The sequence below is a fragment of the Ursus arctos genome, chromosome X (genome assembly GCF_023065955.2).
Source record: "Ursus arctos isolate Adak ecotype North America chromosome X, UrsArc2.0, whole genome shotgun sequence".
Lineage (NCBI taxonomy): Eukaryota > Metazoa > Chordata > Mammalia > Carnivora > Ursidae > Ursus > Ursus arctos.
Window position 1 is genome coordinate 91,917,547 of NC_079873.1, and position 23,873 is coordinate 91,941,419.

Genomic DNA, 23,873 nt, shown 5'->3' on the forward strand with positions numbered 1-23,873 from the left:
GCACATGGGCACACACACCTCCATGGTTGACTCATACAATATCTACAGCACCACTGTCTGGAAGTCTCAAAGGATATTTTCAGTATTTCTTACCGTATGCACAGCGGGGGATGTAAGTGACGACATCGTCTTCATTTTACGGTCAAGGAACAAAGAATCATTAACGATAGTTAGAAAATTAGCAGGCATCTAGATCTCCTGCCACCTTACCTGCGTGGAGGAGACCAGAGTGATGCTGTTCAAAGATGTGTATATCCCAAGAGGCTGGGTGCAGGAAATGGAGGTAGACAGGTCTGTAAAGAAAGGGGAAGAAATGATTCTCTCAACTGCTGGCACCTTCAAAAGCATGCTCAAATAGCTTGCACAAGGCTCTGAAGCAACAGATGGAGACCTATGGCCCCAGGCTCAAGATTCAGGGGACCTCTGGGTAAGGACTAACATGATGGATTAAGACCACAGTGAAAAAGCGGTAAGGAAGCCTTCGGGACAGTGAGGAAGCAGTCCCTGTTTAATGAAAGCATCCAGACTTATTCGTTTGACAAGTATTTTTTAAACATCTATTACTTGCCAGTCTCTGTTTAAGTCTCAATATACACAAACCATAAGATACACTTCCTTCTCTTGAGGAACTTGTCAACCAGTGAGAGAGACAAATAAGTAAATGGATAATACCCATTATGAGAAACAATAGCCAACGTCACTGGCATACTATCCACTGTCAACCACGATGGAGAAACATTTGCACGTGTTCACAACATGGCATTTTTACGAGAATCATCGCTGTGGCAATGTTCATAAAACCCCAAGTCATGAGACAACCTAAATGTCTTTCTATACCAGAACGTCGGCATACACCTATAGCATGGCCATACTATGTAACAGTGAGCACTGATGAAAGAGAACAAGGTATATCTTAATGTTCTGACATAGACAGATCTCCAAGACGTAAGAGAGGGTTCAAAAAAAAAAAAAAAAAAACAAGTGGTGGAATAACACATATAACTGGAATGAGTAATTATTGAAAACTTTAGCTTGATTTCCAAGGATTTAAATGTTTAAACAATTTTCAATAAGAGGATTATATAGTAAGGTACTGAATAATTAAAAATAACTTTAAAATACATGTATACGTCTTAATCTCTTTATCCCATTCTTCCTTCCTAGTATTTTATGTCTTTGTTATTCTTAAGTAGGGAGGAATGGGGGAGGTGGAAGGAAGAGTGTTGTCAAGAAGGAAAGCAACATGTGCTAAAACATGAAAGCAGCCTGAAAAGACAAAAGAATGTTAGATTATAGGGCATCAGGGATGACAGGTGTGGAGGTGAGTGGTGAGGAAGGTACAGGGTGGGTTGAAAATGGAATACAATGAGGACAAATCATAAAGGTATATATGTGTGCGTGTGTCCAACTAAGGAACTTGGATTTTATACTGAAGGTGCTGGAAAATCAATGAACAAACTGTAAGAAAATAAGTTTTAAACAGATCCTTCTGGCTATGATATGGAGAAATGACTGGGAGAACAGAGAGGCAGAAAGGTCTTTGTAGTAATCTTGAGAATTGTTGAGGTCAAGAACTGAGATAATGGCAACAGACAGTGGCAGTAGAAATGGAAAAGAAAAGAGCCCAGGGAGAAAGGACTATGCATATAGTTGCCGATTTAAAGTGGCTGGTGCTGGCCTGGGACAATGTTGCCAAGAACACGTGAAACTTTATGGCTGGGCCACTTGGTTACCATTGACTAAGAAATCAGAAGTAACTGATTTGGAGTGATACGGGAGGAGGCTGATGAGTTCCCTTCTAAGCATCCTGAATTTGAGGTCCCTGTGAGAAATCAATTACAAATGTGACTGCAGAGTCATCCTCGTTTATCACAAATGTCAGAATTACCTTCTTTTTAAAGGCTGAATAATATCCCACATTTTGTTGATCCATTTGTCCACCAAAGGACATTGAGGTTGTTTCCTATACAGGGTCTTGTGAATACTACTGCAATTAACAAGGGAGTCCAGATGTTATTTAGTGATTCTGTTTTCATTTCCTTTGGATATATATACAGAAGTGATATTGCCAGATCATACGGTAACTTTACTTTTAATTTTTTGAGACCATTCCATACTGTTTTCCATAATTGCTGTACCAGTTAACATTCCCAACAACAGGGCACCCAAGTTCCCTTTTCCCCCTCATTCTCACCAACACTTTTCTTTTTGATAATAGCCATTCTAACAGTTGTGAGGTGATATATCGCTCATTGTGGTTTTGATTTGCATTTCCCCAACGATGAATAATATGGAGCATCTTTTCATGTACTTGTTGCTCATTTGCATGTTTGTTTTGAGAACAGTCCATTCGGTTCCTCTGCCCATTTGTTAATCAGGTTCCTTTTTATTTTTTAAAGATTTTATTTTTAAGTAATCTCACACCTAACATGGGGCTCAAACTCACAACCCCAAGATCAGGAGTTGCACGTCCACCAACTGAGACAGCCAGGCACCCCAGACTGGGTTGTTTTTCTTAATTTTTGTTTTCTATTGTGTTGTCCAAGTCCTTTAGATATTTGCATAGTCCTCTCTTACCAGATATATGGTTTGCGAATATTTTCCCCCATTTCATAGGCTGCCTTTTGACTCCTTCAATGATTCCTTTGCTGTGCAGAAGGCTCTTGGTTTGATGCAATCCCATCTGTCTAATTTTGCTTTTGCAACCTGTAATTTTGGTGTCATAACAAAAAAATACCATTGCCAAGACCAAGGCAAAGCAGCTTTCTCCCTGTATTCTTCTACTAGTTTTGCAATTTCAGGTGTTATATTTAAGACTTTACTTCATTTTGAGTTGCCTTTTTTTATTTGATGTGAGGTAAGTGTCCAGTTTCATTTTTCTGCATGTGGATGTCCAGTCTTCCCATCACCATTTATTGAAGAGACTATCTTTTCCCCATTGTGCATTTCTGGCACCCCTACGAGATCAGTTGACTGTAAATGTGTGGATTTACTTCTGGGTTCTCTATTCTATTTCATTGATTTATATCCACTTTCATGCCAGTATCATACCGTCTTGATTGCTGTTACGCTAAGTGAAATAAACCAGACACATAAAAACAAATACTGCACGTTGTCACTGATGTGGAATCTAAAAGAGTCAAACTCATAGAAGCAAACAGTAGAATGCTAGTTGCCAGGGGCAGGACGGAGGGGGAAACGAAACCTTGATCAATGTATACAAAGTTTCATTTATGCAAGATGAATGAGTTCTGGTGATCTAATATACAGCATGGTGACTACTCTTAATAATACTGTAATGTACTTGAAATTTGCTAAGAAGGAAGTTCTTAAAATAAATGGTAAGGACATGAGATGATGGATAGGTTATTTAGCTTGAGTGTGCTGATCATTTCACAATTTATACATCTATCAAAGCATCAAATTGTATACCTTAAATACATACATTCCCATTTGTCAATTATATCTCAAGAAGACTGAAAAAATAAAGCCCCAAGATAGAATATTTTTAAAAGATATGACTGTAAGAGTCAGACATAAAGGTCTGGACTCAAGAGAGGGCTATGAAATGTGATCAGCATATATAACTTCAGTTTCACTCATAAAAATAAATGAAATAACCAAAAGAGAGTTTGTACAGGTAAAAGAAGAGAACTGGCTTGAAGACTGAATTCTGGAGAACACCAAGGTTTAAAGGAGAAAGTAGATGAACACCAGAAAGATAGAAAAGAACTGCTCTTAAAAGGAGATAAATTAAGAGATTGAAGAAAGAAGACTTTCTCATCACTGTCACATGTAGAAACAAAGTACAGCAAAACAAGTATTAAAAATACCCATCGGAGTTCTCAACAGTGAAATTTTTGGTAATTTCAGTGAGAACACTGGCAGGGGATGGGGGGCATGGCGGGAAGAGGCATGGAGGACAGAGACTATCCCCCACGTCCTAATCCCTGGATCCTGAGAGTATGGTTGCAAGACTAGAAACTCCAATCAATGGAGAAGGCACAGACTTAAATCTGCATAACCACCATACCCTCCTTTAACGGGGTTTTCCGGAAAACCTCCAGTAACCGGACTCTGCACCCCTCAAGGACTTCTTTTGTCTTTCGTCGACTATAGCATGCAGGGTGATCGCTTGGGCCATTTCAGGTTGTTACTCAGTTTTCCTGGGTAGGTCCCAAGTATACAAGACGTATACATGTTATTAAACTTTGTTTTCCAATTAATCTGTCTTTTTATTACAGGGGGATCTCAGCAATGTCTCTAGAAGCGTAGAGGGAAAATTATTTTCCTCTCCTCCACTCTGCAGGATGGACAAATGCTATAGGACCTAGAGTATCTGCGCCTTACATTCTGTACAAGATTTTAACTGTGTGTTGGCTATCGCAGTTCTGAGAATATGCTAGAAAGAACACAACAGTCCACAGCTCTGTTTCAGTTGTCAAAGGACTCAAACAAAACTCAACAGAAAAATCTGAAAAGCCCCTCTTTATCTTGATGAGTATGTAAATATTCATGATAACATTTGATGATGGCACTGTATTTGAATAAAAAAACATTAAATATTTTAATCAAGTCAGCCATCATGTGCAACAGAAGTAATCTTCCCTTTCAGAGGTTCCTGAGTGGATGATGGGATGTTGTCTGATGTATCAGTGATTGGCTATTTACTTGTAGAGTTAAAATTCATCTCTTCCTTTCATCATTTTGAAGGGACACTGATTTCATTAAAAACCTCTAAATGAGAAGAGCAAGAAATTTAAATCCGCAAAGTGAAAGTGGATTGAGGAAGGCACAAAAAGTTCAAGGGGAAGTCAAGAGAGGAAATATGACAGATTTTAACTGCAATGATTACCTGTAGGCTACATAGGGGTTGTGGAGATTTTGCTAGATTCTAAGAGCTCGTCCGATACTCCATTTAAGGGCAAGCGCAGGGCAAGGTCAAGTGCCCTACTCAAGCTGACCCAGTAAAGGGAGCAGAGCCACACAAGGTCACCTCCTCACTGCTCCCCAACCTCCTCCATTCCCACCAGCCCTCCCAAAACACACACTCTGCGACAGGAGGTGGCAGAGGAAAGCTAAACTTTTTTTTTTGATTGTTTATGTGCTTTATTTTTTTATAATAATATTTTTTTATTATGTTATGTTAGTCACCACAGTACATCCCTGGTTTTTGATGTAAAGTTCGATGATTCATTAGTTGTGTATAACACCCAGTGCACCATGTAATACGTGCCCTCCTTACTACCCATCACCGGTCTATCCCATTCCCCCACCCCCCCTCCCCTCTGAAGCCCTCAGTTTGAAAGCTGAACTTCTTAAGAAGTATTATCATTGGGGTGTCAAGGTCAAGGATAGGCCGCCGCAAGGCAGGCTACAGTGGCATGTAAGATGATTCTGACCTGAAAACAAACAAGACCAAAAGACCCAGGAAGAATCCTGGACCTCCCCCACAACTGCCTCAAAAGAATATAAATAGAGGACCTTCTCCAGAAAGAGAGCAATCACCATAGATAACCATGAAGGGGGTTGGGACAGCTCTCCCCCCAGTGTGCCACATTGGCATAAGGATTACTTTGGGCTGATGGCAAATGAGACCCTGAGGGCTCAAGAGAAACTTTTCCCCTCCCTTCACTCCAAAGAAGAGTCCCAATTGGAGGGTCTTTCCAGAATAAGAGCTATTAGCAGAGATAAAATTTTATCCAAGTGACCCATCTATATGGCAGGATGAACGTGTAATTATGAAACACCTGCTCTTCTTCTCGTCCACTCCTGTCCTCTGAAGTCCCAGACGCCTATGCCCCCTTCTCCTTAGTTCAGAATGACAAATATACCTCATTTTGCCTGTCTTTGGAATTTCCAGGTCTGTGTGGATTCCCCATACGTACACCCATTAAATTTGATTTTCTCCTGTTAATCTGTCTCACGTCAATTTAATTCTCAGTCCAGCTAGAGAGACCTTTAAAGGGACAAGAGTTCATGCTCCCCGACAAGGGGACAAGACATTTTTGCCCCTAGACAACTACATTACAATAGGAACTACGGATGGTAGACAGGGAGGTACCTAGCAAGGCCTGTTTGCTAAGCTTTCCGAGTCCCATTATTTCTGTGTGGCCCAAGAGACATTTGTTTACCATTTACTCTGCTTCATCTTTCTGAGAATGTCTTTCCCTCTTTGAAGTCCCAGGCCCCTGCCCTACTCCCTCCTTAGTTCAGGATGACAGATAACCTCATTTTGCCTGTCTTTGGAATCTGAGGTCTATGTGGATTCCCTGTAGGTAGGAAAACTAAATTTGATTTTCTCTTGTTAATCTGACTCATGAAAATTTAATTCTTAGTGCAGCTGAAGAAGCAGGACAATGGAAATTTTCTCACTCCCCAAAAGAGGCCAGGAAGAGCCTCACTGTCCTTGCAGAATGTCTCAGCTCTGGCTTGTTATATGGTCCTGCCTGTTCTGTAGGGATGGCAGAAAACTGCTGAAGAATAGTGAGTCCTTTTAGGCTCCATTTTACCCTCTGATGTCAGTTGTGTTCAATTATGTGACCCAGTCAGTAGCTTTTTATCTACTGGTTTGGTTTTTTTGTTTTTTTGTTTTTTTTAAATAAACTGGAAGACTTGGGACGCCTGAGGGGCTCAGTCGATTAAGCATCTGCCTTCAACTCAGGTCCTAATCCCAGGGTCCTGGGACGGAGCCCTGCATCAGGCTCCCTCCTCAGAGGAGAGCCTGCTTCTCCCTCTGCCTGCTGCGCCCCCTGCTTGTGCTCTCTCTCCTTCTATCAAATAAATACATTTTTTTAAATGTTAAAAAAAAAAAAAGGAAGACCAGACTTTTGTGTCCTGCGGCCAGGCTAAGGAACTTTCCCCCTGGTGAGTTCCTGCAAGATTTGGCCCCAGACCTCCGGAGATACATCCTCAGGGACCTGGCTTCTACTTCAGGGGGCAGGACACACACAGACTGGCCATGGTGGTCCCCGCAGAGCCCCACCTGCGGCCTCCAGCCTCCTGTTGTCTACTGGGAATAAAAGAAAGGAAATGGCCACGCTCCTCCAGTCAGACTAAAGACGCTATTTGCCCCAGTGACATCTCCCTAAAGTCACTTGTGCATTGCAATCACAGACTATATGTTCTTTTTTTTTTTTTTTTTTTTTGCCTGCGAGGTAGTCTGTGTCTCTTTAGGGATTACTTTTCTTTAGCAATACACTCCAATAATCAATTATTTTAATGATCCTACTCACAAGGCGGTCCCATATTTTACTAAAATTAATATCAGTATATGCTTGAAAAGCCCCTTAATGGCTTTGGAGAGATCTGTTGCAGCCTCTGAAATCTCTCCAAACACTATTAAAAAAAAAAAAAAAAAAACACCTGGGTAAACGTAAATTGAGATGATCAAACTCTAAATAATTTATATGCGTTCCGGACAGTCATCTTTTCTCAACGTTACTGCCTTGAATTATAAGAGTGTCATTTTCCCCAAGGGTCCAAAGGACTCCAGGAGCAAAACACATCCATCCCCCGTGCTACCCCTGGGGGCAAGGAAGGCACAAGAATGATGATCCCCATTTCAGAGTCTGAGAAAAGGAGGAACTAGAGCTGGGAAGGATATGCTCTACGGAAGGCTGGAGGCAGAGCTGTAAGGCTCGCTCCAAGTGGGACAGAAGAAAAAGTTTCGGAAATTAGTGATCCTGAAAGATCTGTGAGTCTGGAATGCATTTGGAGACACCATTAGTCCAAACTGGTCAGGAATCCTGTATGGGCGGGCCGTCTCTTACCATAAAATGCCAACGGTATCAAAACCGGACGTGGCATGGGTGAGGTACCAAGTGAAATATATGCAGTGGCCTCTAGAGATGAAACAGGTACCAGCGCTTAAGGAAACGAGCCTCCTAATATTGAGTGTTCCTACAAACCTAAGGGGTACGGCAGCAACACCAACAACTGGACAAGGAAGGCTTCTTTGAAATGAGGGTACCAGAGATCCTGTCTAGAATAGAGAAGACACAGGCCTTCTCCAGGAGGTAACCTCACTGAAGTATTGTTTTTAATCAGGCCTGTAATCAGCCAAGGAAAAAGTGTCAAAAAAAAAATAAGGGCACGATCCTAGAAGAATGAATTACATAAAGCGATCACACCAGAGTTCGGTGTAACCTACGGAAGTTAAATATTACTATTCTGAACGCTTTTCATTTGAACGGGAATATGTGACCAAGCCAATCTCAGACGGCGCAGGGTAGGACGAGGCTGGAAGTGCGCCCCCCAGGAGATGCCGGTTCTGATCAACAGAATCAACGGAAAGACTGCATATCAGGCAGGCATCAAAGGAACAGAGCAGAAAGGAGAGTCCAAGTATGAGTTAAGGGGCGCCTGGGGGGCTCAGTCGGTGAAGCGTCTGTCTTCGGCTCAGGTCATGATCTCGGGGTCCTGGGATCGAGCCCCACATCAGGTTCCCTGCTCAACGGGGAGTCTGATTCTCCCTCTCCCTCTGCTCCTCCCTTCTACTCCTGCTCTTTCTCTCTTTAAAAAACAAAAAAAAAATACGAGTTAGTCAACCACTTTACCGGGTTTACCCTACTCCTTTCTTCATGAGGGTCTTCAGTGCTTGCCAGGGTAGGTGACTGCTTTGGGGGAAATGTCAGCCTATACAGTTACAACCAAAGACAGACGGGATATGCAACTTGTCTTTGCAGTTTATCAGCGTAATGATCTGGGGAAAAATCAATAAGATATTCTGACCCTGGGTTTTCCCATTTGTAAAGATGGGTATATTAACAGTACCTACACACAAGTTGTTATAAGGAGGAAATGAGATGAGGCAGGTCAGCATTTCTTAGAGACCAAATAAATGTATGCTACTATTACTGTTGTCCTTATCAGGATCATCATTTAACCCATTTTCTCTGGACTTAGGATTCTTTACGCATCTCCGCTCTCCTAGCCAGGTAAGATCCAGTTTAAGCTACTTCCTCAATCATACCCAGAGACAAAAGGCGACACCTCCATTCCATCAGAAGTTCTAGCCTCACTCTGAACTGTCAAAACACCCGGAAGTTAAACAAGCCCTGACTAAGGGTAGGACTCACCCCTCGGCTTCCATAGAGCCCGTCCATGGTCTGAAAGTACCCAGAATTCTGGATTTCTAACTGCCATTACTTCGGAGATGTCATCTCTTCTCTGCACCATGCCCGAATGCCTGGATGCCGGACGTTGAGTTTCCTTCTGACCACGGATAAATCTAGCTCGACTCCTCTTTGCCATGGCTTCTCGGTTTCCAAGTCTTGGCTCCCATTAGCCTTCTGGCAATCGCTAATATCCAGAATCGTATCCTTATCTCAGGTTGTCAATCCGATCGCTCCTATCGTACTCTGGTGCCGAGGAAGCCTGGGCTCACTAGGTTAGGATACTGCTAGATAATTTCTTCTGTTCACCCTAAAGGAGCCAGGTCGTAGCCAGCAGTGACTGGCATCACCACTTCCAATTTCTGATTGTCCCCGTCTGGTCTGCTAACGGCAGCAAATACAGGAAGCAAGAACACAGGGCCACCAAAATCGGGGGACTATACAGGCATCCATGTTCAAAAACCCCTTGGATTACCAGTAAGAAGGGCTGTACAGGATTCAACCACAAAAACCCACCTTAAGCTAAATATCGTGCTAGAAGATTTCTGAAGTGGGAAAGGATAGTCTCAGATATGCAAAGCAACACTAAATGTAAGCGCAAACTAAATATAAACATCCACATACGGACCGGTAATAAATCAAGAAAATTAATGAAATTAATTTGGGGAGTGCCAGGGAAGATCGTGACCCTATGGCAGTTTATGAATACCAAAAACAAAAACAAAACAGAACAAACACAAAAAACAAAACAGAACTCTGAGGCCAGAATTGACCACGGAAGAAAAAATAACATTTAAAAAGTCTGCCTGACGCTTTTTTACAAGATTCCTAGGGAATGGAAATCAAGATGACCTCGAATCTCAGGGACGCGCCATAGCCCTCCTGCACTGCTGGGATTTCTGCCCAATCAGTTTCTGGTGAATGCTGAGTTTCTCAAGCACAGTTCCTTAAGGGAGCGAGGATGAAGGTGCATACCAGACCCTTCACCGCAAGGGGCAGGAAAGGTCATGTGCGAAGCCTCTATGGCATGTGTGAATTAAAATGGCTCAAAAAGCCCCCCAAAACTGACAGGCTACAAGGGCAGCAACTACTCCCTGCAGAGAGACCGGTCCTGCAAAACTATAGTCAGTTTGAGGCACGGCTACGTGTTTGTCTTTGACGTGAGTTTCTCCCTTCATGGCAATCCTTAAAAAGAATCTGTAATGAATCGCTACATTAATAATATAACTTGATATTAGTGAGTGGGGCCCCTGTTTTATACATATGGTTTTGCTTCCCCGGGTCAGTGGGGTCCCCAACACTAGGCAAGGGAAGAGTTCAATGAGAAAACCCAAGCAGGGCACAGAAAGCCGGTCTCCCCTGCAGTGTGCTGGGGATGCAGTCTCCGAAGAGAATCAGCCTGACACACAGGATAATCATATATACCCTGAGAATGTCAGGGTGTGTTCCTAGCGGTACCAGAAAAAAGAAACAGAAAAAAAGAAAAAGAGAGAAAAAAAAAAAAAACACCTGCAACGACAAAACCCAAAGCATTCGTCCTTTTTGCTCCTATCTAAACACGTTGTCATTCAAGAGGCATTGCGCATGCTGTCCCTTCTGGAAGAATCATCATGAGTATAATTGCTTGTTCGTTGTCCAACTCCCTTGTACGCCGCAGTCCCCGTGAGAATGGAGACCAGGGCTCCTGTGCCAAGTGACCTCCATCTCCGACCTTGAGGCAGTATTAAAAATCAAATACCCGCCCCTAGTATCTGTTATTTACACATCCACAGGGCGGACGCAACCTGTAATTCCAACGGCAGGCAGTGTGCACGCATTTCTGCGGAGAGCCACACGCGATTGAAGGGCAGGGGCTGCGTGGGGCCGAGATGGAACCGAAAGATCTAAGCAGGCAAGGTACGAAGCCAATGACGGAAGGAGGAGGCAGAAGCACCTGGAAGAAAATCACCATTTTGCTGAGTCAACTCTGAACCTGCACAGAAGTGACTTGAGGGTACCTCCAATACAGCCTTCCAGACCATCTGCGTGAGCCCAGAGAATGACCTGGTCTTAAAGAGAGCGCTGGTCCTGCCCCCACAATTGGATACTGCACCTGCTATCTTACTTGTCACATTCTGGAAGCGTCACAACAGCGATCAGCTCAAAAGCCACTACCGCGTGAAAGTAACTAGTCATCTCATATTCCCTTCTATCTAGATTGGGAATTTATCCCTCGCTTTTTCCCCTTAACTTGCTCCCCATGGGTTATCTTTCTCCCAATGAATTGATTTATATTTATCAGAAACGCATTAAAAATCACAGCATCACAGAGAAGAAAGCTAGAATATAATGATGCTGCTTCCTATTAATCTGGAACTGGGGGCCAATTTAGGAAAAGCACACATACACTCTCTGTGAATGTGAATTCATTTGCCAACTATGCGTGCGTCCTCCCACCAACGCTGAAAAAAAAAAATGCCAGTATTTCTCAAATGTATCCGCGCTTGAAGGAATCGTGGAGGACAGGTACACAGAATTCCCAGGGGCTTTTTCAAACTGCACATGCTCCATGGGAAATTCTGGAACTTCCCTCATACCAGCCCCATGTCTCCAAGATTAAAAACCACTGCAGGGTAATGAGTGATGTTCCTGATGGATGTCAATTTCACCCGGCAGAGGCAGCAAACAAGTTGAGAATCGCTAAATTCAGCTCAAGATTAACAACCAAAGGCTCTTCACTCCTGTCCCGCCAGTTTTGCACATCCATTCCATTAGGAATCCCAGTGGAAACTGCATTAGCAAGCCTATTAAAAACTGCCTCAGGAAAAGACAATTAGTCGAAATTCACGTCTTCTATAAATTATATATAGTTTAGATTTTCCTGAATCTTTTCCAACTGGACTCTACTCTCTTCTCCTGCCCAAAGTCAGGCCTTCGTCACGTCACACGATTGCCTTACAATGGTTCTCACCGACCTTAGTCTCATCAGCCTTCAAGGTGGGTTACCTCGCTCAACTAAGAGCTTAATCGGTTACTCTGTTTGAAACCCTTCTAAGGTTGGAATCTCCAGGATGCTTGGCAGGGCTTACAGAGCCCTCTATCTCCTGGCCTTGCTTTGTCCCTGCAGCCACATATTATTCCTCCTTTTGGTTTAAAGTTGTGATATTCAGTTATGAATACACAGAAGTCTCCTTAAACACACCAGTGTGCCCCAGTCCTCCGTGCCTGGGAAATCCTATTAATATTTCTTGAAGGGTTGCCAGGGTGGCTCAGTCAATGAAGTGTCTGCCTTCCACTCAGGTCATGATCTCGGGGTCCTGGGATGGAGCCCCTCGTCCTCAGGCTCCCCAAGAAGCCTGCCCCTCTCCCCCACTCCTGCGCACTCTTGCGCACTCTTTCTCTCTCCCTCCCTCTCTCAAATAAATTTTGAAATCTTTTTTTAAAAATGCTTCTTAAATTTTCTTTCCCCTCTCTTCACGTGGCAAACTCCTATTCATCCTGTAAAAGCTTGCTGATACATGCCATCCCTATGCCATATTCTACCTGACTTCCCCAGGCAGACTCTCCTCCCTCCTCTGTACCGTTTCCGCCTCTTGGGAATATTTCTGTTGCTGCACTTGGCACATCGTAATGTACTGTTTGGCTTACACATCCCTCTGCCTTCTCTGCTAGACTGTGAATTCCTTGAGGCCAGAATCCATGTATATCTTCCTATCTCCAGCTATAAGCACAGGCGTTGGCATATAGCAGCTCATAGTAAACGGTGAACTGAATGAAGCAGGAAAGAAAATGCACTTTCATTTCAAATCAAGAGATAGCCCTCGTGTCATTTAATGGAATCGGAAACCTTCAAGTTCAGCATAATCAAGTACCTCTACTATCACCCAGGCAAGTCGGCAAATTCTGTCAGTGCTTCCTCTGTATATCTCCTAAAATCTTTCCAAGCCCGCCAAAACTCCCCCAGGTGAGACTTTTGTCCCAACGGGTTTGAATATTAATGCTTCAGCCTCCAATCTGATCTTATTTCTTCCCTTCTATCACCCACACCCACCTCCCATGTTGCCAAAGCTGTTGACATGAAACCCTACAATACCTCTTTTCCCCAGGGGGTCGCTCACCAGGAATATGATGAAGTCCTCAGCTCCAACAGACAGAGCTCCAACAGACAGCTTCTAACTGCTAACTACTTGATAAGAGCGCTCCATTCAAAGCCCTGCCCCAAACCGAGGAATGGTTAAGAGAGCACTGAAAGATGAACTCTCTATAGCTTTAAAATATCGATATGGTGAAAAATGTCAAGAGTCGGACTGAAAACAAACTAGAAAATGTATTTGAACACATAGAATGGAATCTCTGTAACATACAAAGAGTTTATGAAATCAACAACGGAATAAAAAATGCTAAGCAGGAAGGGGTGCCTGGCTGGCTTAGTCTGTGGAACATGTGAGATGATCCCGGGGTTGTGAGTTCAAGCCCCACATTGGGTTTAAGCTGACTGAAAAATAAAATCTTTTTTTAAAAAATGGCAGGCAAGAGGAAGAGTTCACTGAAAAACAAATAAAATGGCCAATCGACATATAAGATACCACGTCATTCAAATGTAAATACAAATTAAGACAATAAGATAGTATATATTATATCTGAGACTGGCAGAAGGTAAAACTTGGAATAATATGTGTCGGGAAGGACGTACATAAGAGTAACTTACATACACTGTTGGTGGTAATAGAAAAGGTTATAAGCTATTTGCAGATAAATTGAACACAACCAAACAAAAGTAAAACTGCACATAATTCTGTACCTGGAAATTACATTTCGAAAAACTCTTTCCTACAGAAAAACCCACACAAAAGTACAAAAATAAAAGTACGAGCTTTCTCAGCAGCACTGTTCGTACTGGTCATAAACTCCCCTCAAAATCAAAAATATCCACCAATGAAAGAATAGTTCAATAAATTATCTTACAGCCAGCCGAGGGAATTCTATAGAGCTATTAAAAATTTTATATGCATTTATTCATATGAAAATATATCAGTGAGAGTCTTTAAATGAAGCTATAAAATATTATGTATAGTATGAGCAAACCTATAAAAGTAATATACACACATAACATTACATACATGTGCAGTCAGTATGTAAGGATACAAGACTATGCTATTCGTTGTTGAAATGTATTTTCCAACTAAAAAAAAGTTAACCCTTTTCAGGTTTCAAAGTTCAGCTTTGCAAAAGCTAAGCTCCCCACAATGCTTTCCCGATCACCCGGACACCAGTGGATCTCCTCCGCCCCCAAATTCTAATGGCACATACATCCCCATCTCACGAAACAGCACAGTCTCTAATGTGGTCATTTTCCGCACACGTCAGAGCTCTTCATCTAGACGGCAAGCTTAAAGGCATGGAACCTTATGTCAGGTCTTTTTCTAGGGCCTGGGGCACCTGGAGAATGTGCTCAACAGATTTGGTGGGTGAAGTGAAAGAACAGAATCCTACGGAAACACCCATTCGACCTTTTCTTAAGTCCAAGGCAAGAAATACTTACGGAGGCACCATTTTAAATAGACAGTTTGTGAGAGCAGCTTTAGGTCTACAATAAAATTGGGAGGAAGGTACAGAGATTTCCAAGATGTACCCACTGCCCCCACACAAGAAGCACCTCCCCATTATGACTATCACCGGCCAGTATGGGGCATTTGTTACCAAGGACGAACCCACACTGACACCTAGTCACCCCAAGTTTATGGGTTAGCTAAGGGTTCATTCTTGGTGTTACGTGTTCAGTGGGTTTAGACAAATGGACAATGACCCGTACTCATTATTGTATCATACAGAATATTTTCACTGCTGGAAAAATCCTGTGTTCCACCTATTCCTTGACCCCGAACCCTAATCCCCATTCTTTTTTTATTTTCTCCATACTTGTGCCTTTCCCAGACTGTCATGTTGTTGGAATCATGCACTAAGCGGCCTTCTCTGATTGGCTTCTTTCACTTAATAATAGGCATATAACTTTCCTCTGTATCTGTTCATGGCTTAAGAGCTTACTTCATTTGAGGGCTAAGTGATATTCAATTGCTCGGTTTTTCCATTCGCCTACCGAAGGACATCTTGGTTGCTTCCACGTTTGGGCAATTATGAATGGATCTGCTATAAACGTCTCTGTGCGTGTTTTCGTATGGACGTGTTTTCAATCCTTTTGGTTAAATACAAAGGGGTACGACCTCTGGATCCAGGGCTAACAGTATGTTCACTTCTGTAAGAAACCGCCAAACTCTCTTCTCAAGTGGCTGTGCCATTTCGTAATCGTACCAGCCACGTAGGGGTTCCTGTTACTCCACACTCTCATCATCGTTTGGTGTTATCAGCGTTCTGGATTTCAGGCATCTGAATGGGGCAGTGGTCTCTCTTTACTGGTTTAATTTGCATGTCCCCAAAGACACAGACGATGGAACATCTTTTCATATGTTTCTTTGCCATTTGTGTATGTTCTTTGCTCAGTTGTCTGTTAAGGTCTTTGGATAATTTTTAAAGTGCTTTGTTTTCTCATTTCTGAGTTTTAACAATTCTGCATATGTTGTGGATAACAAATTATCAGATGAGATTTCTGCAAACACGGTCTCCCAGTCTATAGCTTTTTCTTCTATTGACATTGTCTTTCACGGGGCAGTAGTTTTTAGATTCTCATGAAGTCCAGCTTTTCAATTATTTCTTTCATAGATCATGTTTGGTGTTCTCTCTGAAAAGATATCACCATATCAGAGGCTCCCTAGCCTTTTCTCCATGTTATCTCCTAGCAGTTTCATGGTTTTCCAATTCACATTTAGGTCCATGATCCATTTTGAGCTGTGCTTTTGTGAACAATGTACGGTTTGCATTGAGATTCTTTTTCCCTTGTTTGCATACAGGTGTCCAGTACCTGCATCATTTCTTGAAGAGACTATCATTATTCCCTTCTACTGTATATGTTCCTTTGTCAAAGACTGATCCCCTATGTATGTGCGGGTCTATTTCTGTGCTCTCTATGCTGTTCCACTGCTGTATTTATTCTTTTCTAAAAAGTTTCATTTATTTATTTGACGCAGAAAGAGAGAGAGAAAGCAAGTACGAGCAAGGGGAGTGGTAGAGGGAGAGGGAGAAGCAGGGAGCCCGGCGCAGGGCTCGATCCCAGGACCCTGGGATCATGACCTGAGGTGAGGGCTGATGCTTAACCGACTGAGTCACCCAGGTGCCCCTGCTTTATTTATTCTTTTACCAATACCACACTTTCTTGATTACTCTAACTTTTCCTTGATGTGAAGTCAAATAGTGCCAGTCATTCAAGATTTTTCCTCTGTTCTGTATCGCATTAGCTGTTTGGGTGTGTTTGCCTGTCCATATAATTGTTAGAATCATTTGTCAAGGGGCACCTGGGCGGCTCAGTCGGTTGAGCGTCCAACACTTGGTTTCAGCTCGGGTCATGAACTCAGGGTCGTGAGATCAAGCCCCGCATCGGGCTCCATGCTCAGTATAGGGTCTGCTTGTCCCTCTCCCTCTGATCTTCCCCCCATAAATAAAACCTTTAAAAAAAGAATCATTTATAAATATCCACAAAATAGCTTCCTAGGATTTTGCTTAGTATTGCATTTAATATATAGATCAAGAACGGATATCATTAGAATGTGGTGTCTTATCTATGAATATGCACTATCTCTCTAATTTATGTTTAATTTTCTTCATTGAAGTTCTATAATTTTCCTCATATAGATCTTGTATATATTTTGTCAGATTTAGACCTAAGTATTTTAGTTTTAGGGGTGCTACATTTCAAATTCCATTTGCTCATTGTTGGTGTGTAGGAAAGCAACTCACTTTTGCATGCTATACTTTTGCTTTGCAATCTTGCTGTAAACGCATATTCCTAGAGATTTTTGTTTGATTTTTTTCTATTTTATACAGAGACATTCATGTTAACTGTAAACAAAAACAGTTTCATCAAATTCCTCCCAATCTCTACAGCCGTTACTTACTTTCCTGCCTCACTGTATTAACGAGGACACCTAGCACGATGCTGAAAAGGAGTGGTGCAAGGGGACAAGCTGACCTTGTACCTAACCTTAGTGTGAAAGCTTCTAGCTTCTCATTAAGTACGATGCTACCTGCAGGTTCTCTGTAGACAGTCATTAATCAACTGGGAAAACTTTCCCTCTACTCTTAGTTTATTGAGAGTTTTTATCAAGAAACAATGCTGGATTTTGTCAAATGCTTTCTCTGCAGCTATTGAAAGGATCATGTAGTTTTTCTTTTTTTCATCTGTTGTTTACAAGACATGTGAGAGCAGACACCATAAAACTCCTCGAAGAAAACACAAGCGGTCATTTCTTCAACATTGGCTATAGTAACATTTCTCTAGATAAGTCTGCTCGATCAACCAACCCATCATTAATATTTGAGAAAGCAAAAATTAACTGCTGGGACTACACCATACTAAAAAGCTTTTGCAAAGCAATAGAAACCATCAACAAAATGACAATGCAACCTACAGCATGGGAGAAGATATCTGCAAATGATAAATCCCATAAAGGGTTAACATCCAAACTATGTAAAGAATTTGTACAAATTCACATACACACACACACACCAGAAAAACAAAAACAAAAACAAAACAAACAAAAAAACCAAAACACAAATAATTTGATTGACAATGGGCAGAGGACTTGAACAGACATTTCTCCAAAGAAGACATCCAGGCGACCAACGGACACATGAAAAGATGCTCAGCGTTGCTCATCAATGGGAAACGCAAGTCAAAACCACAATGAGCTGTCATCTGTCAGAAGGGTCAGAAAGACAAGAAATAGAAAGTCTTGGTGAGGATGTGGAGAAAAAGGAACCCTCATGCAGTGTTGGTGGGAATGTAAACTGGTGCAGCCACCGTGGGAAACAGTATGGTGGCTCCTCAAAAAATGGAAACTAGAACTCCCATATGATGCAGCAATTCCACTATTGGGTATTGGCACAAAGAAAACAAAAACACTAATTCAAAAACATATATGAACCTCTATGTTGATTGCAGCATTATTTGCAATGGCCAAGATAGGCAAGCAACTCATGTGTCCTCTGATAGATGAGTACAGATGTGCTATATAAATATAAATGGGATATTGCACAGTGATTAAAAAAAAAGATGGAAATCCTGCTGTTGGATGGACCTAGAGGGTATTAGACTAAGTAAAATAAATCAAAGAAAAATGCCAACTGATTTCACTTATATGTGGCATCTAAAAACAGCAAATTAACAAACAAAAAGCAGAAATAGACCCATAAATACAGAGAACAAAGTGATGGTTCCCAGATGAAATGAGAGTGGGAGGGATGGGCAAAATGGGTAAGGGGAGTGGGGGATACAGGCTTCCAGCTGTGGAATGAATAAGTCACGGGGATGAAAGGTATAGCATAGGGAATACGGTCAATGCTATGGTGACAGATGGCGGCTACCCTTGCAGTGAGCATAGTATAATGTATAGACTTCTAGAATCACTATGTTCTACACCTGAAACTAGCATAACATTGTCAACTTTGCTTCAATTTAAAATAATAAAATAAACACGATTATTTTGAAGTACAGTTTTTTGGTATTTGTCCTGCTTGGTGTTCTCGGAGCCTCCTGGGGCTGTGGTTTGGTGCCTGCTATTCCTGTGGAGAAATTCTCCATTGCTCTTGCTTCAAATATTTCTTCTCTGTTCCCTTCTGTCTTTCTTCTCCTTCTGGTATTCCCATTACACGTTTACACATATTATAGCTGTCCCACAATCCTTGGGTATTCTGGGTTTTTTTTTCCTCCCTCAGTCATTATTTTTCTCTTCTGCTTTTAAGTTGTTGAGGATTCTGTTGACATATCCTCTGTGGCTGAGAGATTCTTTCCTCAGCTGTGCCCACTATACTAATAAACTCACCAAAGGCATTCTTCACTTTTGCTCCAGTGTTTCTGACCATTAGCATTCCTCTTCGGTTCTTTCTTAGGAATTCCATCTCTATGCTTATACTGCCCATCTATTCTTTCATGGAATCTACTTGAGTCATTAGGGCACATAGCATATTATTTATAGTTGTTCTAAATTCCCGGTCTGATAATTCCAACACACCTGCCATGTCGTCTTCTTCTTTTCAGTAGGCTCCATGCCAGCACAGAGCCCAATTCAGGGCTTCACCTTACTACGCTGAGATCAAGAACTGAGCTGAAATCAAGAGCTGGACACTTAGTCAAGTGAACAACCCAGGTGCCCCATCAAATTCTGTATTTTACCTTTTAGAATGCCTTGTGATTTTTTCATGAAAGCTGGATAGGAAAAAGGAACGATGATAAATAGGTCATTAGTAACGTGGAAGGGAGGTGTGGAGACAGGGAGTGTTCTATAGTCCTATGATTAGGTCTCAGTCTTCTGGTAAACCTGTGCCTCTGGACTGTGAATTTCACAAGGATTTCTTAGTATTTTTGCCCCTCACTCCTTACATGGAACAGGATGGCTAACATAGGCTGCAGCTGAGTATTTCTCTTCCCCTGTTTAAGTAAACTCTGATAATATCCCCATAGGTTAGGCTCTGGTTAACTAGTTGCCCACGATGGCAGGCCTTGTTAGGAACAGAAGGCTCTGGTGCATTGTTTTCTTTAGGATTTTATTTATTTGTCAAAGAGAGAGAAAGAGAGCGAGCGCACAAGCAGGAGGAGCAGCAGGCAGAGGGAGAAGCTGGCTCCCTGCTGAGCAAGGAGCCTGATGTAGGACTCGATCCCAGGACCGTGGGATCATGACCTGAGCTGAAGGCAGCTGCTTAACTGACTGAGCCACCAAGGTGTCCCTTTCTGGTGCATTTTCAAACAGTTCCTTTTGGGGGGGCACCTGGATGGCTCAGTCACTTAAACATCTGACTTTGGCTCACGTCATGATCCCAGATTCCTAGGAATGGCCCCACCTTGGGCTCCCCACTCAATGGGGAGTATGCTTATCTCTCTCCCCCTCTTTCTGCCCCCCCATGTTCTTTCTCAAATAAATAAAATCTTTAAAAATAATTAAATAAAATAAAATGGATGGTTCCCTTTCGGGGAACCTGGGTGCCTCAACCTGTTGAACAGCCGACACTTGCTTTCGGATCAGGTCATGATCTCAGGGTCCTGGGATCAGGGCCTGAGTCCAGGCTCTGCACTCAGCGGGGAGTCTGCTTGAGGATTCTCATTCTCCTTCTCCCTCTGCCCCTCCCCCAGCTCACACAAACTCTCTCTCTCTCTCTCTCTCTCTCTCTCTCAAATAAATAAATAAATAAATAAATCTTTAAAATGGTTTCTTTTGTCCTGCATCTCCCAAAAGCATTAGGGGATTTTCCTACAACATTTACTATGGTAATGTGGTGGGACTTCTAGAAGCAAATCTCACAGTATTATGGGGGACACTCTATGTCTAGGTCCACCTTGGAGTTTTCCACTCTCAGAATTTTGTGCACTGAGCTTCTAGAAATTTGACAATTACAGTCCAGGTTTTCCTATCCTGACACTTGTTCTAAAGGTAGTTTCTGGGGCGCCTGGGTGGCACAGCGGTTAAGCGTCTGCCTTTGGCTCAGGACGTGATCCTGGCGTTCTGGGACTGAGCCCCACATCAGGCTCCTCCACTGCGAGCCTGCTTCTTCCTCTCCCACCCCCCCCCCACTTGTGTTCCCTCTCTCGCTGGCTGTCTCTCTCTGTCAATAAAAAAATAAATAAAATCTTTTAAAAAAATAAATAAAATAAAGGTAGTTTCTGCTTATTAGTCTCTGCTCTGATAAGCCACAAATCATAGTATTTACCTAGTTCTCCAATCTTGGGAATACCGGTTTACCCCGTGTTCTCCTCTTCCTTCTCTTATGGATATAAGAACAGTCATCAAATTTTCAGTCTGTTCACCTTTTTACTTATTGTTAGGAAGAAATGGAAGAAATCTCCTTCCGTGCAGAATTGACTGAGCACCCTTAGATTTCTGTTATGCTTCAATTCGACACTTTTCTCAGAAAGCAAAAGTCATCCTCTCATCCATCCCCTCTCCCACATCAATCCCAAACCTATAAGTTATGTTAATGGCCTGAATCCTACACCTCTGATTTGCTCTTAAAAACATACAGAAGCATAGAGATCCCTATCTACGAGATTTTTGTTTACCAAGACACTTTGCTTCCTTTATCAGTGTCAACATAACTTCCTCTTACATATTTAGATATGCTATGATGTCAAAAAAATATGCTTCAGACTATAAGCTGTTCATATATATTACATCAGGAAAAGAATATTAATCCTGTTCTCTAACCTTAAAATCACAATGAAAGGACACTCAGGGAAAACACACCGCTAAACCATCAACCTTCAGTCATCTCACTAAAACTATACCCCTAATCAGTTTCTCTCTGGTTAAAATCCTTCAAAGCTCTGAAGCTCCAAGATCAGGGATTCTCTAAAATATTTTCTAATTGTCTCCGCTACTTTCAAAACACAGGAAGGACACAAGGCAAGGCAGGATACTGGACAACACAGGGATGAGAACACACAACACCAAGACTCTAGTTTCTCTCGGCGACCGAGTAGCCATATGCTTTCAGGCAAACTCCTTCCAAACCAGCTCCCTCGTGTGTCAAACGACAGTGTTGTATTTTAGGCACTGTAAAGGTCTTTCCTGACCTTTCAGTATTCTAACCCATGTTAGCGATTCCCCTAGAAGGTCAAGGCCAGGGAAACAGCTTCATGGGACTCAATGAGCTTGGCTGAGCACATTCCTAGCACAGACCTGTGTCTCCTACACTCTGCCTCGCACCTCGGGAAGGCCAGAGGCTAGCTCCTCTGGTAACCTAATGTTTCGTTTCTTCATTGTCTTGCCTATCTAGTTCACCCATACCTTTTTGTGCTTGTTGTTGTTTTTAATATTTAATTTATTTATTTGAGAGAGAGAGCACGAGCACAGGGGAGGGGCAGAGGGAGAAGCAGGCTCCCCGTTGAGCAGGGAGCCCAATGCGGAACTCGATCCCGGGACCCCAGGATCATGACCTGAGCCACTCAGGCGCCCCTAGAATTTTTAATTTTTTTAATCGCTTAAGATATTTTTATGACATGGTATGACACAAGATTTCTACTCCTAGGCATACACGCAAGAACAATGAGCATATGTGTCCACAAAAAGATTTTCACGTGACTGTTCATAGCAGATATATTCACAATAGTAAAAACCAGTAACTCAAACGTCCGTCAACACGAGTGCATAACAAATGGTAATATACAACGGAATGATACTTAACAATAAAAATAAGGTACCTACACATTCAGCAAAAATGGATAAATCCGGAAAACATGATGCTGAGGGAAAGAAACCAGACACAAACAGCCACATACTACAGGATTTTATTTATAGGAAATTCTAGAAGAGTGAAAACCCAACTACAGTAACACAAAGCAGGGAGATGGTCACACTTTGGGCTAAGAGGATTGCCCGGAAAGGGGACATTAGGAGATAATGGGCAAGGTAAACTATCTTGATCTGGATAGTAGTTAAATGAGATTATTCACTGAGCTATACACTTAAATTATACATCAATAAAATGCTGGACAAAATCCTCTGGGAAAATGGATTATAAACACTCTGATCCTATGCACGAGAAAGTAGGGAGCCAACTAAGTTGAACCCCAAAAGGCCCAAAGTACAGATCTTTAAATTATGCAACTAGGAGCACCTGGGTGGCTCAGTCGGTTGAGCGTCTACCTTCGGTTCCGGTCAAGATCCCAGGGTCCTGGCACCCAGCCTTGTGTCAGGCTCCCTGCTCAGCAGAGAGCCTGCTTCTCCCTCTGCCCTCCCCCTGCTTGTTCTCTCTCTCTCTCTGTCCAATAAATAAATAAAATCTTAAAAAAATAAATAAAATAAAATATGTAACTATATTCAATTCAAGTCCCCCCTTACTCATCTTCTCGCTGCCCAAACTACAGCTAAGGAAATTGCCAAAATTGATGGGATCCCTAAGGATAAAACAATGGTTCTCAACTGGGGGCTATTTGGATCCCCAGGTGACTATAGCAATTTGATGAAGTATTTTCCATTCTCTCAACTTCTGGATCGCTGTTAGCATTTGGTCAGGAGAAGTGGGGATGCTGCGAGATACCCTACAATGCACGTCCCCGTGACAAAGAATGATCTGACCTAAACTGATAATAGGTCAGAGTTAAAAAAAACACATACCGCTCAAGTAAAACAGATGCATATGTAATGAGGAAGAATCAAAAATGCTAACAAATCAACATCTGTTAAAACCAACCATTTTAGCTAGACATCCCTTTTGGAAAACAGCGGGCAGTGTCTGAGCAAATGGCGCGGATGACTAACTTCTAATTAGGGTGGAGAATACAGGTGGTACAGAAATGCCTCCTTACCGAGAAGCTGGGGGGGGGGTGGGGGGGCTGGGGACATAGATCATAAAAGGCATCCAGAAGGCAGCTGAAGGGAACGGAGATACCAAAAAGCACAGAACTGCTCAAACTTGGGCTGCTCAGGCCTAACCTTTTTGCCATATTATCTGTGCGAATGAACACCATGTCTTTTCTATGCTAAGTTTTATTAAAGAAAAATAAGTTGGCGTGAAGGGCCTTATTCTTTTGTCATAAGCCTGGGACTGGGGTTCTTCTTACAAATAAATATCTACTCGCAAGGAGTCAAGCTGCAGAGAGAGAAGTCACATTCACCAGAGACAAAAGGAAATGTTGCCCTAGCAACCGAAAGTACTTACAAGATTTCATCAAACTCA

General features: G+C 42.3%; 1 long non-coding RNA gene across 5 annotated transcripts in view; it reads right to left on the reverse strand.

The window, feature by feature from the left end:
- LOC113241256 (uncharacterized) overlaps window positions 1-23,873 on the reverse strand; it is a 342,792-nt gene that overhangs the window by 164,863 nt on the left and 154,056 nt on the right. For all 5 annotated transcript variants that reach the window (XR_006411968.3, XR_008959991.1, XR_008959990.1 and 2 more), the window contains one exon: window positions 211-293. This is a non-coding gene — a long non-coding RNA (uncharacterized LOC113241256). The remainder of the gene's footprint in view (window positions 1-210; window positions 294-23,873) is intronic.